Source organism: Ictidomys tridecemlineatus, chromosome 9, assembly GCF_052094955.1.
Source record: "Ictidomys tridecemlineatus isolate mIctTri1 chromosome 9, mIctTri1.hap1, whole genome shotgun sequence".
Classification (NCBI taxonomy): domain Eukaryota; kingdom Metazoa; phylum Chordata; class Mammalia; order Rodentia; family Sciuridae; genus Ictidomys; species Ictidomys tridecemlineatus.
In genome coordinates this window covers 5,633,820-5,651,197 of record NC_135485.1, presented here as the reverse complement: position 1 = coordinate 5,651,197, position 17,378 = coordinate 5,633,820, and the positions used below count along the sequence as shown (strand labels likewise).

Genomic DNA, 17,378 nt, shown 5'->3' with positions numbered 1-17,378 from the left:
TGAATTTTCATTTCTTCCACACATAAAGTTTTCCTGTCAAGGCTAACTCAAGCCAATTTTCACTTTGCTTTCAACTTAACACCACCCACTTGGCACACTCAATTACATGCATCCACGTACTCTGACTTCACTTTTACATACGTCCCTCTCTTGGGACATTATGAACTCTGCAAGGAGGGGTTGCACAGTGTTCCCTGCAATTCTAGGCACAAGAACAAAAGGTGATCAATAAATATTCATGGAATGAGGATATGTCTAAATATCAAATAGTACTTGTCATAAAAGAAGCATTCTCAGTTCTGGAAATAGGTTGAACTTGCAGGGGTTCAGTTAAATTTCCTGCATGGTCTAGACTATTTATTATAAATGTGGTTCAGACAGATGCCCTAAGACACTTAAGAATATGGACCAAAGAAAACAAACATGGCTAAGATATTTTGTGCTTATTTCATCGATAAACAACACGTAGTCTCTTTTTCTTCCCAAGAGCCCTGCTGCGTGTCCTGACTATCCTGGTCTCACTAGCCAGTGTGGGTAGGCCAGCCTCACAGAAGCTAACTGACTCATCCAAGCTCATACACTCAGTGGCAGAGCTTGAATTCAAGCACAGGACAGTCCGAGCTGCCTTCTACACAGTCCTGCTCCTATTTTCCACTTAAGCTGCATCATGGAATCTGACTTTATAAGTTTGTCTGGAAAAAAAATTAAGAGATGCGCAAGCAATGTCTGACTACACTACATATAAGCTTCCATCAAGTGACTCTTCTTCAATGGTTTCCATCCCCTTTCCTGCAACCCCTGCTACCAGGGGCCAAAAATTCTTTAGGGGCCTCTATTAGGGGCCAGGTAAACCACATAAAGGATTGAGCAAGGGAAGCAGGTAGATAGGATACATGGGGTGAGGTCTGCTTTCCAAATACACAGCAACCAAAGAAGCAACTCTGCTGGCTGATTGGCTAAAGGGCCGCTGAGGCCTAACCTCAAGGCTTAACTAATGGCAGCAAGTCCACTCCCAGCCCTGGCACTTAAGGCCTGTGGAGAGCTGCCCCTGGGCTGTGTGGGACAGTGTTGTGCATCATAGCCTAGTGACGAGATAGTCTGGCATTGGGAACTTCCCATGACATCCCCACAGGGATAGACCATCTGATTCAGGTGAACTTCCTCCACAAGCTCTGCCAAAGATCCCACACAGCACCTGAGATGGGTGTGACCTGCCAAGATGCCAATCAACCTGCTGACTACAAGACATCACCAAGCAAGACTCCGCCCTTGAAACATTATCCCTGCCTTTGATGTACCCACTTAAATAAACCACCAGAGGCAGAGGCATCTTTCCTTTGTCTAGTTCCAGCTCTTGTGTGGACTGGATGTATCAAGGGCTCTGCTTTTGTAAATATATTTCTGGCTTTTTATGTTTTGTTCTTCACTAATTATTTTAGACTTTTAAATTTTCAGGCAGCTTACACTCTCCTCAGCAGGAAGAAGACCCCCGCCTCCCCCCGGCCCTATGAGACACTGGCTGTCATCCCTTTTAAAGGTAGGTCCTTCACAGTTGGGTCCCAAAGTCCCCAGTTGTATTGTCCCTGCCACGCTCCCTGCCAGACTCCAGAGTCCAAGATCTAGGGCTCCTGACTCTAGCAAGCTCAAGTGGTTCTCCTCCCTGGGATAACCCATGGCCATTCTCTCCAGGGCAAACCACTCCCCTTCAAAACTCCTGTTTCCTCTCCACACCCATGCCACTCCCAGCTACAGCCAGATCCCATCCATGATAAAGCACTGCCAAGCATCTGTCTCAGCACCTAAAAGCTCCTAGAGAGAAAATAGTCCTCTCTCTCCCTAGACATTGTCAGACTGAGTTCCTGGTACAAAGCAGAGCCTCGGAAACATTTACTAAATGTTGAATACACAGTGGATACTGAATAATCTCAGGAGGATTATACCTACTGTGAAAGGCAGAATAATGCTTTTTTGGCCTTCCCTTCTCCTGAAAGATGTCCAACTCCTAATTCCTGGAAACTGAATACATTACATTGCAAAGAGAATGAATCAAGTAGCAGATGAATTAAGGCTGTTGGTCAGCTGATCTTAAAATAAGATGACTATCCTGGATTATCCAGGTAGCAAGGTAGTCACAAGGGCCCTTAAATGCGGAAGGAGGAGGCAGAAGAGAGTCAGAATACGTGCGTGCCTCTAGTTGCGGGGAGGGCAAGGGGATCGATCCTCCCCAGAGCCCTCAGAAGAGAACACAGACCTTTTGAAAATCAGATTTTAGTCCCAGGGAGTCACCTTTTGGACATCTGAACTACAGAAATACAAGATAATAACTCTGCATTGTTTTAAGCCACAAGTTTATGATAATTTGTTACAGTGGAAATAAGAAACAAATACATCTACTTAGAGCCTTAATCACCATAACAATATTTTTACCAATCATAAAACTTTGCATAAAATGTTTTAAAAGGTCCAAGGAATCTACTACATGGCTGGATCAGCTGTCCTTTGCCCCTGCTACCCATTTTTAGTTAGTTTGAGTCTGCAAATGAGCAGACCAAATGGTGAAGGGATGAGCGCCAGGAACAACAAGGCCCACGGCATCTGATAAAAACAGTTGCAAGCGGTTTCAGTTAAAGTGTAACAAAATGTGATCCCAGCTTCAGGTGCTCTGTAATGGCAGATTTTGATAAAATAAGTTTATTAAAATAGAGTGAAGGCTGTTTAGGATTACATGGAATTCTTGGTAAATTAAGAGGTATTAAGTAATTACTGACCTAACAATTCATCAGTACAGTAACTCAAACTTAAAAGTATGCTGTATAAAATAATATTTTAATGCCAAGAATGAAAATAAACATAGGAGCATTAAGATTTCTTTAGACATTTGAGAGCTCTGAATTTCTATTAAATTCCTAAAATCGTGTACCAAAAAATCGTAACAAAATGACAAAGAAAAACAGGGTCATCTTTACAAAACAGGATATGACAGTTTATGACAGAGATTTTGGCCAAGTTCTGATCTGTTTACTATTAGGCTTAGACCTACTTTTTAGAATCAACTGCTGAAGATACCACATTATATTTCACACAATTCTGATAAGCCCCTTACAATTTCAAATTTTTAGAGCAGCTGAACACTTGTATGCTTTGATTTTTAATGATTCTACATACAGTGCTAGTTTCGAGTCACATGATAAAGTAGGAATATTTGTACACTTAAGAGAATGCCTCTTTTAAAAGGAGAAAAAAACATTCCAGTGTGAAGTTTGGGAAGGGGATCAGAGAAAAAGCAAGTACATTTTCCCTTTAAAATTAGTGTTCTTACAATTGAGATACCAGAGACGGAGAAAAAGGAAAGCACCATTGGTGAACCCTCGGTGGGACCAGGCGGCTGACAAGATCCAGGGCTAAGTATAGGGAGTGCTCGTAGCAAAGGGACACCCATGTCAAGCAAAGGGACACCCATGTCACTGCTGTGTACCTCCCTCTGCTTGGAGAGCTGACACCACTGCTTCAGGAGAAACTCTGCTCATTCTTCCAGGTTCACTTAATTGCCACCTCCTCCTAAAAGCTTCTTGAACACCTCCCTTTTTGACACCGTTTGCACTGTCCAGATTACATGACAAGTATTTATCTGTGACCCCTAGCAAACTTTAGTTCAGCTCCTGAGGTCAGAATCTCGGTCTATACATTTTTTTTTTATCCCCTACAGTTCTTAAGTGTTTAAAAACAAGGAAAGGAGAGAAAAGGGGAGGGGTGGGGAGGAAAGAAACCCAACAAAAAAGGCCTCACGATCTGATGGATCCTGATACACTGATGGGATCAAAAAGATCTGAAAGGTATTGCACATTCTACACCCAGATATCTGAGTGAACAAGCAACTGAAGAGGGACAAGACACCTATTTGTGCAAATAAGTAGTTCTCTCCAAACTGCAATGGGTATTCATAAGGTACTGCCAGACCATGTACAATCTACTGAGACTGCGGTCTAATGTGCTTCACAAAATGATCATGTGCCCCACGAAGTGGATCATTTTCCACCTGACTGACAGTCTGTTGTGGAAAAGAGTTTTTTTTTTTTAAGAGAGAGTGAGAGAGGAGAGAGAGAGAGAGAAAGAGAATTTTTTAATATTTTATTTTTTAGTTCTCGGCGGACACAACATCTTTGTTGGTATGTGGTGCTGAGGATCGAACCCGGGCCGCACGCATTCCAGGCGAGCGCACTACCGCTTGAGCCACATCTCCAGGCCGTGGAAAAGAGTTTTAATCACAGATGTGGTTTGATGGCACTGCCCCTTGATATTAACTATGTCACTAACAGAGGATGGGTATGGACAAAGACTAGAGAATCCTGTATTTCTTTTTCTTTTTTTTTTTTTTAAAGAAAGACTCTTTTTTTTTTTAATATTTATTTTTTAGTTCTCGACGGGACACAACATCTTTGTTGGTATCTGAGGATTGAACCCGGGCCGCACGCATGCCAGGCGAGCGCGCTACCGCTTGAGCCACATCCCAGCCCGAGAATCCTGTATTTCTAACACAAACTGTAGTTTAAGATAAAAATTCAAACTAGCTAAAAGAGAAAAGTAGAAAGGAAAGGGAATGAATATTTATTTTATATCTCCTGTGCCAGTCACTGCCGAGTGGGTTGTTTCATTTCATTCTAACCATGACCTGTGGAAACAGATGATTTTCTTAGTGGGAAGGAACCCAAACTCTGAGAGGTGAGAGGAATGATAGAGCTGGAACTGGCCCCTACTGGTGTTGAGCTGGCGTGGGCTCTCTCAGTTCCAGCATTAATAACATGCTGGTGTTTTCTAGTTTCCTTTGGTGTTAAAGTCATTTTAATGCCTGCTGGGTATTGTTGTCGTCATTTCACTGGTCAAATAATTTCCCACTTAATATTTAATGATATTAAGAAATTATGATGAATTTTCATTTAGGTATAAAAAAGGCATTATATATTATGACTATGTTTTTATTTATCTTTTTTAGCTTTAAATTCCTTCTCTTTTTGAGATAAGTACTGAACAATTTGTAAATGAAATCATATAATAACTGAGACTTGCTTCAACATAAGATGGGAATGCAACAGATGGAACGGGATCAGTGGTTTCAGCAGTGAGGTCACTGCAGATGGGCACACGTGTACCTAGAGGCTCCTTCTACTATTCTGTCTACTCTAATAAACACTTGAAATTGGGCGGGGATGTGGCTCAAGCGGTAGCGCGCTCGCCTAGCATGCGTGCGGCCCGGGTTCGATCCTCAGCACCACATACAAATGAAGATGTTGTATCCGCCGAGAACTAAGAAAAAATAAATAAATGTTAAAATTCTCTCTCTCTCTCTGTCCCCCCCCCCTCACTCTCTCTTTAAAAAAAAAAAAAAAAAAACACTTGAAATTTTCCATAACAAAACACAAATAGTTTTCAAAATCATCCATGTAGAACCTTCTTACTTTTAACACTTTTAGTCATTTTGAGGCATATATTTTCTGCTACCAAACTAGTAATAATCCATACTTAAACCAACAACTAAATTCCAACAACCTCTAGTTATTTATTTCTACATACTTGCAATCTTCACTTACATTCTATGAAATAGGATCAATGTCACTTTAAAAAATCAATGACAACAAAACCTTTGGTGAGTTTACTCTGAAGCTGACAGTTTCTAGAGCTCTTAGGCATTAGTTCATCTACCCCTTCCTGCAACCCCAGGGAGGTGGTAATGTTATCGTATCTATTCCACACATGAGAAAACTGAGTCAAAGAGGAGTCCCTTGCGTGGGCACCCTGGGTTGAAGTCTGGATTGAAGCCAGGCAGTCTAAGTACCAGGCTTGAGTTCTCTAGTGCTATATTCACAAGGAACATGACTAGGACCTGGGAAAAGCAATCAACATGAGCAATTTCAGGCTGTTTTCTTCCTCCAGCAACTACAGCCAGCCATACCTTACACACTTGATTTACCCACAGAAATCAGTGCTTACCAAGAACCAGCCACAAGTATGCTAGGCAGTGCATAAATTGCTCCACACATACACAGTCACTCCCACTCCCATCCCTCATAATAATCTCATGGCTGAGACATTACCTACCATACTGCTTAAAAACTGAGGCCCACGCACGGTCACAAGGTCATTAAGTGGGCAGAACTGGGACTATAGGTCTAGGTGACTTAAGAGCAATGTTACTTATTCTATACTATGCCATCAAAAGATGAATATATTACTAATATTTTACCTATCTAAATTTGAGAGTTTTTTTCATAGAAATATAAACTGGGTTTCATGTGGGAGTATTTCTGTATGCTGATTTAAAAAAAAAAATTCTTTGCTTGCTTAACGTGAGCAAGACTCTGGGTTCAATCCATAACAAAGGAAAAAAATTTAAACTACAATGGATATAGAAGGATCTGCAATAAAGGTATGATTTCCTAACCAAAGCCATCTTCTCCCAAACTGGCTACACAAGTCTCCCAACACAAGACTCAGAATTGGCAAGGTCACATGGATGCTAAGAAGGTCCACACAAAAACAGGATGGCCAGAAAAACTGGTAGGATAACGTGAGCAGTTCATTTTGAATATCAATCATCAAGACACTTCAAAAGATGATTTCAACATGTAAGGAAAGAAATATACAGAATTGGCTTTCCTGCTACAGCTCCTCCATATCTGTCCTTTAACCTGGGATTGAGTATAGGGCAGAAAAGAAATCCTGGGTAAAAGACTGTGTGGGGCTTGGGACACTGTGGGCCAGGAAGAGAAATAAATAAGAAATATAGAGGGTTGGCAGGATTCAGGGTGGGATCCCTGCTGGGCCACCCCCAGTGGAAGGAGTCCTGATACCCTATGTGGAGGGACCTGGGCTAGTCTGGTTCTTGCCCATCTCCCAACCTTTCCTTGCTCTTTCTCTTCCAGAGAAAGGAGCCAGAGGACATTTGGAGAAAAAAATGAGCTGCTGCACTGGCCCCCGCCCCCGCCCGGTTCTCAGATCAGCCCACAGCAGAGAGGATGTACTCCGGCCTGCAGTCTACCCAGAGTTGGCCAAAAATCTAAAGCCAGGTTCTCTACTTGGCTTTTTTCTCCTCTGTATTTTTCTTTCAGTTAATTCCAACACTAGGCTGAGAGGAAAGGGCTATATTTTTTAAGTGTCCCTAAGTTTTGACAACTACAATTTTGAACAAATTGCTTAGTCTCCTTGGATTTCAATACTAAAGGAAGGGGGGAAAATTGTTTTTTTAAAAAAGTAGTAAGTAGCAGCACAAGTTAATGTTAATTCCCTGCACATCTCCTCTGCAGCATGCATCAATTTAAATGTTAGGCATCTATTCCCTCATGTACTTCCTCAAACAACCACAGAAAGTAGGTCCCATGCTCACTCCATTTCGGATGAGAATACACTGAGGTAACTAACGCATTACGTACAAATTGTTCAAAATAAATGGAAGACTGCCTGACTCCCACAGTGTCTGAGTGCCTCCAACCTCCACAGGTCTACCCGTGGAGGTGACTTTGCCATTTAGCCTTAGCATGATCACATCTCTAAGGGCTAGTTTGACCAGAAGTGTAGGCAGGATGTACTGAGATCAAACTGATTCAGGTGAAAGGCAGCATACTCAGCCCAGGGCAGCACAGAATTGACGCCATTCTAAGCAAGTTAAACTCTACGACGACAGGTTTTTCACCCCCTTCTTTCTCTGAAGATAAATCAAATTCACTTTTCACTGGTTACATTTAAAAAAAGGCTAATTCCCCAAAGCATCAAGACACTGAAATTCTCCACAAATTGATTATAAAATACAAGCAAATTGACTATAAAACAGCAGCAATGTGGGCCCTTTATTGGAGGCATTTGGTAGGGAGAAAAAAAAAAAAAGACTCTCATGTTCCTGTCCTCACACACACAGAGGTTCTAGTAGGAGAGTCCAAACAGAAACAAACACCCCAAAGTGTACATATGAGACTTCTGGTCACATAGGTGCATCTGCTGTTGACAAGGACTCAGCACCAGGGACTTATGACGTTGTTTGGTGAGGATAAACCCAGGCAGAAAGGAGGCTGGCCAAAGCTCTTGCCCAAAGTATGGGCCACGTGATCCACTGTGTACACTACATGCCGTGCCTAATTAAAACGGAACACACAGGAATCCACAGGACTGCTTGTTGAAACACTAATGGCCCACTTGAATCAAATGTATGAAATATGATATGTAAAGAGCTTTTTAATGTTTTGAACAACCAATAAAAAAAATTTAAAAAAAGAAACACTAATGGCTCTCTGGGTATGACATGGACACTGCTTTCTTAATATTTTTTGCACTTTGAGATTTTCCTACATTAGTATTTATAATATTTATAAACAGAAATGTTTTAAAATCTTCCCACATACTTCTCAGTGCTCCTAGGATCTAATTCCTGCTGCATTCTCCAGGCGCAAAGCCCTTGCCGCTGCCTGACCCTAGGTTTCTGATTTGCTCCTGCTCATAATACTCTGCTCAGGGATCACATTCGGAAAGCCTTCACCATTTCTAGGCCAGTTTAGACCCTCCTGCAAGTGTATTGATTCCAGAGGTGTCACAATCGTATCTGAATTGTTTTCATGTCTGATACTGTTCAAGCATGCGCCCAAAGTGACTCCTAAATTTTTGCTTTTTGAGACAGGGTGTCACTAAGTTGCCCAGGGTGGCCTCAAACTGGAGATCTTCCGGCCTCAGCCTCCCTGGTAGCTGAGACTGCATGTGCTGCCACACCTGGCTCCTCAATAATTATTTAATGCTCCAGATGGATTTGATTTTTCTAGCTCCTTCAAGAACTACTAAGATGGGAGACAGACTACAAGCCCGGCAAATCAGCTGCATTCCTCCCACGCTCCACTAGGTGGCAACACAAGAATTTGAGCAGCAGGGATCAATAATATAAGCTTACTCAGAAATGTCACCATTCCCCCCTCCCCAAGGTTTTAACATTTCTCTGGCTCTTTCTTTTTGGTCTAGAATCAAGGATTAATCAAGGTTAACAGCTGTGCACATGCTGAGGCAGAAATGACCTGGTTTTACACATCCTTGTGCACTCTGGATGGGTCCAGGAAGATTTAAAACCTTGCACTCTAGGCAGAGTCCACACAAAGGGAGCTCCAGAGCAAGGATGCCATCTGCCATCCCAGGCGGCAGGCCCAGCTCTGTTTATGTGTGTCACCCACACAACAGCTTGGCTAGCTGCTCCTTCAGGGGGACTTTGTAAATTATAAGCAAGATAAACTGTAAAACAAAAGCCTGTGCAAAACGGTGGGATTCTTCACAAAGAATGGCTGCATTTTAACTGTAGGGCGAGTTCAAAGCAGTTGACAAGTGTCCTTTGCTGATCACAGCAGTGGTCTGACTTGCACCCCCTCCCCTTCCAGAGACTATAGGAATTCTGTTCTGCTGGCACTCACAACACTTCCAACAAAGACCTGATTGATCATGAAACACTAAGTATGATTTGCATAATTTGCCTCTGCAAGAAGCGAGCATTGTTCAAGATTAAAGAGACTCCAGTAGGTCCCTCTGGCATATTGTAAAAAGTTCCCTGTAATACAAAATCATTATTTTTTCATTCAATCAGTGGACACAGCTTGCTGCTCAGTTTAGTATGCAGCCAAAGGCGCAGCCAGAACAACCACTGCTGTACAAACGTTTGCCAACTACTGATAAGCTGAATGATTTTTCACAAGGATCGTGTTCCCAAGTTTAATTTGGAGTCCACTAACTACATTCCAAATCCACTCCCTTCAGTCTTAATTGAAAAATGCACCAATACCAATTACTAAAAGTCTGAATTAGAAGTTCAGACTAGCATACCTCTAGACCCTGCTGAAGTCACACTGCGGGGATGAGTCCTGTCCCTATGCAAGAGGACTCCCTGGGACCAGTCACCCACAGAGAGCCTGGCACGGTCACAGACATTCCACTGTGCTCTGAGCAGCCAGTTTGTTAGGAACTAATATATGAACCATTCCTTTCTTGTTCTTCTTTTCTTTCGACAATTGTTTAGCAAGCAAGTTCTAAGGGCTGGGCCCTCAGTGACTATGGAGCCAGGAGGGGTGGCAGTGGCAGGGGCTCTGGCTGGCCTGCTTTCCGTGATCACAAGCTCTTCCACCCCCTCCTGAAGCACCAGCCCCCTTGTCTTCCAGAACACCACCCTCTGCAGCTTCTCTCTTCAGCCTCTGCCTTCCTTCACAGGTTTCTCTCCTATGCTAACCTCTGACCTTTCCTTGGCAGTCTTTCCTTGACACTTGACTTTTTTTCCTTACTTAGCCCTTGGTTCTTTCCTTGAAGCTTCCTTGCTGCTCCCCTCATTCCAACCCACAGCTTTGTTTGCCAGGTCCATAAATAGCCACCCAGCCCCCAGCTCTCTCCCATGCTCCAGCTCAGCGTGCTGGACATACCACTGTGGATCTCTCTGGTGTTCTGAAAGCAGCATGTCCCAGTGGGATACTAACACAACTGCTCACACTCCACTCTCTCGTGTCCTCCGTCCCTCCTGTACCCATTGCCCCAAAGACAAACCCTTGATCCTCTCTTTCCAAATTCCCCAAGTCAGAAAATCAAATGTTTCGACTCTTCCTTTTTTTCACCCACAAGTGAAGCTGGTCCACCAGTGCTACCCACTCTTCCTGTTAAACATCTATCTGCTCCAGGACTCACAAGGGCTCCTCCTCCTGTACTTGTGGCGTGAGCCTGCCTGTGCACCACAGCACAGCAAGCTGCCTCCTGTCTGCCCCTGCACTCTGGTACCCGCTTCTCTGCCTGAGTGTCTTCTTTCTGACTTCCAACTTCTACTCCAAGGTGCAGGGCCCAGGGAGGTTCTAAAATGCAGGCTTCTGTTTAATTCTTACCCTGCCTGCATGCAATCTTCCAGGGCATGCTCTAAATGTCTGCTAAATGTTAGCTGAATACATAAAGTACCTTATCCCATCAGTCTGGAAATCTTATTAGAAATACCACAAGGCTACCTTGATCCAAGGAGAACTGTAATAAATAGCTAAATAACCTGTTCCGCAATTTTGTGGAAAATCTGTACTAATCTTATTGGACTGCAAGTCCAAGACTATAGCATGTTTTTTAAAGAAACACAAAGAAAAACTATGTGCATGAAAGAAAGTCAATTTTTTGAATTCCACCCCTTTGTTCTAACTTCACAGAGTGCTGAGTAGCAGGCAATAGGGCTGGTTAAACCCAGGGGACAAGGCTGAGTAACGTGAAGTAGATGGATGTGGTGGTCTAATTTTGATATTAGCAACTTTCTAAAACCTTGAGAAGTACTGCTATCTTTCTAATGCTAAGCTCCTATCCTGTTTAAAGAAATTTAAAAATTAGAAAAATTAGAGGCTGGGGACAGTGGCACACTCCTGTAATCCCAGCATCTTTGGAAGCTGAGGTAGGAGGATCGCGAGTTCAAAGCCAGTCTCAGCAACTTAGTGAGACCCTGTCTCTAAATAAAATATAAAAGAGGGCTGGGATGTGGCTCACTGGTTAAGTACTCCCTGGGTTAAATCCCTGATATCAATCAATCAATAAATAAATAAAAATTTTTTAAAAAAGAAAATTAAATCCTGGATTCTTAGTGTGAATGATGAGATGAAAGAACTCAAGATTCAGTCTTAAGAGCGGAGCAGTCCAAGACAGTGCTTGCATTTCTCATGAAACTCAGTACAGCTTCCTTTTTAAAACTGGTGTAGGTTTCTTCATGCTGAAGAAAAATCAACTGCTTACCACACCTTCAACCCCTCTCCTCTCTTCTTCCAGCCCCAACTTTCTCTAAATATTATAATCTAATTATGTATTTGCATTCCCCAAACTGCATTTATTTGGCATTGCTCAATGCATTCCCTGTATTTCCAGAGTTCTGTCTACTCCTAGTGTTTATCTGCCCTTTCTATTTGCCTAACAAAGGCTGGAAGGTGCATAGACTATAAAGCAAGTGATTGGCTGTCCCCCTGCCTTGGTTCTCCAGACCCCTTCCAGTGGAAAATCAACTAGTTAGATGCCCTAGCAGTCCATTTTTAAAATGTTTCCTCCACAAAAATATCACGAGAGAGTCTTTGATAACTACTGCCTACTGGAATCAAACACTCTCCACTCCTACAGGCCTAAAAGCACACAATGAGGTGGGAGTATGGGGCTTTGCAGATCCATGCTGGTCAACAATCACTCCCATCTCTTCTGTGTGTTTGGATGCCTTCCTTTCATTTGTCCATTTGATGACTATGCCAGGCCCAGTATGGGCCAGGTGCACTAAGAGGGTACTGGGAAACAGGGATGGGGATGAGTGAGAGCAGGGTAGGTAGCTCAGGGCGGTTCTGCCTTGGCTTCACACTGCTGTACAGGTCTAGTCCAGGTCCTGTCTGGTTTCGAGACTAAGTGTGGAGGGTGCACACATAAGGGATGAACTGCCCAGCCCAACTGACCCAGATGGCTCCCAGCTATACTCCCTACTCGTGATGTGGCTTTGGGCCAGTTTCCTTAGCCTCTTTCAGTCGCGTCTCAGGTGTAAGCTTGGGTCAATAAGGCTGCGGAAAGTGACTACAAGTTGTTAATGAGAATAATGTCTGTAAGGACTCTGACCCTGTGTCTGGTTCAAGGTAGGTGCTCAGTTACTTTAAGTTTTCTTCTTCACCCACGAGGCAAACTGTACCTTGTGGTAAGCTAAGCTGTCAGATGATGACAACTGAAAAAATTATAAGAAATTTAGTTACAGATGGAACTTGCCATTTATTAAGAGGCAGCCTTTACTGTGCAAAAGAGAATGAGAGCTCCCACTGGTATAAGCAGGAAAATGTGTTTCATAAACAAGGAAACAGAATAATAAAATCAAATGACTGCTTGGTTAACATTAGAATACTTTAGGTCATTTTTCCAAAAGGGTTAAAGCAGAGGGGATTTCCTTATTATACTGAGACTGAAATCTTCTATATAAAAGAAAAACTCATCCGCCTTAAAATTTCAGTTTGCTTATGTGGCATTAACGTGAGTGACTCCATGTTGGTTTGACCTGGTCTGTTGGAGCCTAGTGCAGGAGCTTGGGCGAAACCCATGGTCTCCCATGACTTTGGTTAACAGAGTGTTACGGTGGACAGCACACACAACTCAAATGAAACCTGAAGTTCAAAGCAGCTTGATGGTCCTCTTGAAGGAAGAGACACCTTTTTGTTCAGATGTTTATCAGAGAAAATGGCTGTTTTGAGTTTAGGAGTCAGGATAAGAGAGAAAATGCATATTCTTAAATGCTCAAGTCATTAGCAGTGAGGCAAGATACTCTTACAAGAAGAGGCTCTGGAATAAAACTTGTAAAGGGAATAGGGTTCTCCAGCCCTGCTGCACTGTCACACCACAGCATGCATGTGCTTGGTGGGCAGTGAGTTCCCTGCCAACAGGTATTCTCTTCTGCCAAGCACGAGTAACTGGTTCCTAGGGACCTCCTCTGCATCTTTCCTCCTGCTCCTAATGTCTTTCTTTTTCCCAGTATGGGTCTCTGCTCCACCGAATAGTCTTCTCATTACTACATGCTTATTCTGGGATGGCTGCTCCTACTTGAACTCCACAGGAGGCCTTTTTCTCTCTTGAAATTATAGTGGTAGATAGGCAGGAAGCAAGAATGCCACCTCTAGGCCCAGGGTGATTCCGAGCTGTTTTCTGGCTGTGCTGAGCTTTCTCATTCTCATGCTTCGAAGGTCAGATGGGGAAGATCCCTGAGATGCTTTTCAGCTCAGGAATTCCAAGATAATGTTTGATGTTTCAACTTGAAAGCTCCTACAGGGAAACTCTGTTGGCTTCTTTTTACTCCTGTTTATGCTTCCCAAGTTTTCAGCATGATTCTAAGCCCCCCCCCCTTAAGATTCTCAATTGTCAAGGCTCTCTGACTCACAGCAATTCAGTACAGCCCTGAAGGCAGCCAGCAGAATCTGTCTGTGAAACAACACTGGCCAGCCACTCTCAGGGATGTGTGGGGGCAAGACAGTACACGTGATGACCACTCATATGGAAGTTTGATCAGAAGAAATAAGTATTTTCCGAGGCTGGGGTTGTGGCTCAGCGGTAGAGCACTTACCTAGCACGTGTGAGGCATGGGTTTGATCCTCAGCACCACAAAAAAATAAAATAAATAAAATAAAGGTGCTGTGTCCAACTACACCTAAAAAATAAATATTAAAAAAAGGAAATAAGTATTTACAGTTGTTCACATGTTGATAAGGAGTAGGATAAACAGACAACAAGATATTCACCTATACAATTCATAAAAGGGAACTGATTTGGAAATACCATAAATGTCTGCTGGGTGAATGTGCAACTGAACTGACGGCAGGGCTCACTAAGTGCCAGGGGGAGCTTTTTAACCAGCACTCCCCTCAACAGTCCTGTTATGACCTTATTGTTCCCATTTGACAGACATGAGAAGCAAAGCAGCTGGCCCAATGTCTCACTAGTAAGTAGCAGTGCCGTGCAGGCACCAGAGTCTACTCTCAGAGCCTGCGCGCTTTACTTTTCCTTGCTCTTCAGAACTTTGACAACAGGGGTGAGAGGAAGAAACCAATTCACTTATATTTGAGCTTGTCCATTTAAAATCTCAATTCTATTCTTAAAATTTACTTATATATCTTTAAAAATATATAACTTTAAAAAATATTCAAACCCAAGTCTCACTCTCTAGAAGGGGTTAGATTTATAATTTCTCAAATGGCGTTATAGGAAGTCCTGAACATCCAAAGTAGAGTTCTTGACCTTTTCATAGGGTGCGGATGCCTCTAAGACTGATAGAGTTATGAATCTGATCTCTCCCCTTAAAAAAAGAAAAAAGAAAAAAAGGACATCCACACACACAAGACACTTTCCACGCATCGTTCCGAGCTTCAGAGGCACTTGGCTCACTTGGGCTCAGGTTAAGAAACTCTGATTACAAATGTGCCAGCACACATGCAAGCTTTCTGTAACACACTGCTCACAAGGACGGACTTTGCAGTGCAGCACTGAGGGCAGCTGGCAGAGTCTGTCTGTGAAACAACACTGACCAGCCACTCTCAGGGACGGGTGGGGGCAAGACAGTACACGTGATGGCACTCATACGTCTGCCTTACAGCACCCAAAGAAGGGAGAGATGGAGTCATGGGTCATGATAAATACCTAGTGTTTAACGTGTCAGGCACTGTATTAAGCCTGTGCACTGATTATTTTATTAAATTCTCACAACAAATCAGAAAATAGATGAGGAAACTGATCCAGATAATAAGTTGGAAAGTCAGGGTCCCAGTCTAGAGCTTGCTCTTAGATTCTTCACTGCCTCCAAACTTGGCTCTCTGAAGCTCAAACTTGAGTTGAAGGACTAAAACAGAGAGGAGTTACTACAAAGCCTTCTATTACCTACCACACTCCAAACTCATAAAAATGAATCCATCAACTTTAAAAAAGCATTTGCTAACCGTCGTCTAAATTCTTCCAATCCATGGCTGAAAATACCAACTAATCTATTATAGTGCATTCCACATTCCAGAAATACGTTCACTCCCTTTTGTGATGAAGAATTAAAAGATTCTTTAAAAATTCTAAGTCCAAAAAGAACTATGTAATGTTCATTTTGGATTCCCCAAAACTCGCACAGTTTCTAGCTCAACAAATGTCTAGGAACATGCAACAAAGGAATGACATATATTTTATCAGGGATTTGTCACTCTAAAATGAACACTAAAGAACTGTCATATTTAAACACTGGTGGTTATGAAGTGTTAAAGATTTTTAAAGTTTAAAAAAATACATGAAATTTTTTCACATAGTTTTTTACAAAGGCATACATGCTCTTAGTAAGCAGTCAGCAATTTATAACCTGCTGTTCACAGTCAGCACTAACTCCTCCTCCTCTGAGGCGAGTGCTTAGCAGGGCAGTATGAGGTTTGTGGGTAGTCTATCACTGAAGTTAAACACCAGCACTCAAAGACATGAAGCCCTCAAAGACCAAACACTGCCCCAACAGACAATATTTTTTTCTTTGAATTATAATATCAGATATAAGGAGGAAATGTTTGTGAAGTCAGCAAGGCCTAGTAGCAGTGGGAAAACCACAAATAAAGACAAGACATCAAAACTGCTCTCGTGGAATCCTGACCCCAGGTTATGTCTAGGAGCAACACAAAAATGTGCTTCTTTGCAAGCCAAGTAGCAAGAGTTACACCAGTGCAGACCAATTTTCTAATCTTTTACCCACTGCGGCAAGTACAAGTCCCATTCACTAGGTGGTGCTCTCCACCACATCGTTCCTCCAAGTAGTACAGTATGTCAAAATGACAACAGCCTGGTTTTAAGATGATTTGTCTCTTGAGGATATACATTTGGTTTAAGTTTCTACTGCAAAGTTAAAGTTCTTAAGATAGGTCATGCAGATCAATTGCTCCTGTAATCTGAAACTCAAAAGAGCAAGTAATATCTAAACAAGGGGAGGGGTGGCCTGAGCTTACAAGGGTCTCTAAAAGCCAGGAGACAGTCTGCCTGGCTACCTCTAATCTCACCATCAAAACTGTTACCTTGTTCAGTTTCTGCTTCACATCAGCAAGAGAACAGCAAAAGCAACTGGGAGTGGTACAAAGGGAGGACAGACCTTCCACTTGTACACTGCTTGATAGATGCCAATAATTTACACTCAACAGAGCATACAGCTTTGATAACATTCAAAACCAGAAGCAGAAGAATTCTGTTCCATTCAAACTTATTTCTTTTCTCTTTTAGTAAGAACAAAAGCAAAAGAATGAATGTTCATTTTATCATGAAGCTCTAAGAAAAGCATTTGGTAACAAAATATACAGCCTTGCCTCCAAAGTCATCTGTCAACTAAGTGAATGGCAATAAAGTGCAGAGTATGCTCGCCTCGACCAACGACAACTGTTCTGATTCCCGCAAAATCCACCATTCCCAGTCTGCAAAAAAAAGGGGGGTTATATGTTATAGAACACACAAACACACACACACATATGAATGATCCACAAGATTCCTTTCTCTCATTATGGTCTCCTATGGAATAAATAAGGCATGTAACTTTAAGTACTTCAGTACCCTCCCACACAAATGCAGAAAATGTTATTCCAAGGAATAAGTTACAAAACATTCTAACATCCTCTTTGCTTAAAAAAAAGAACATATAAAACTCAGTGGTTTCTAGAATTTAAAGAAGTTGGAGCAAATTACTAACAACTATACTTCACAAAATAAGAGCTTGTCTGATAAAAAATTGTTGCTTATATGTTCAAAATAGCATATATTAATTAGTAACTAATAAAATACTTGCTAGAAAAAAATATTGATAAAAACCACTAGAAAAACAATTGTTAGGTCCTGAGTAGTTAGTATATTATAGACCT

At 42.2% G+C, this 17,378-nt stretch overlaps 1 protein-coding gene across 9 annotated transcripts in view; it reads right to left on the bottom strand.

Moving 5' to 3' along the window:
* Stx18 (syntaxin 18) overlaps nucleotides 1–17,378 on the bottom strand; it is a 145,132-nt gene that overhangs the window by 80,932 nt on the left and 46,822 nt on the right. The gene's annotated exons all lie outside the window — the stretch shown is intronic.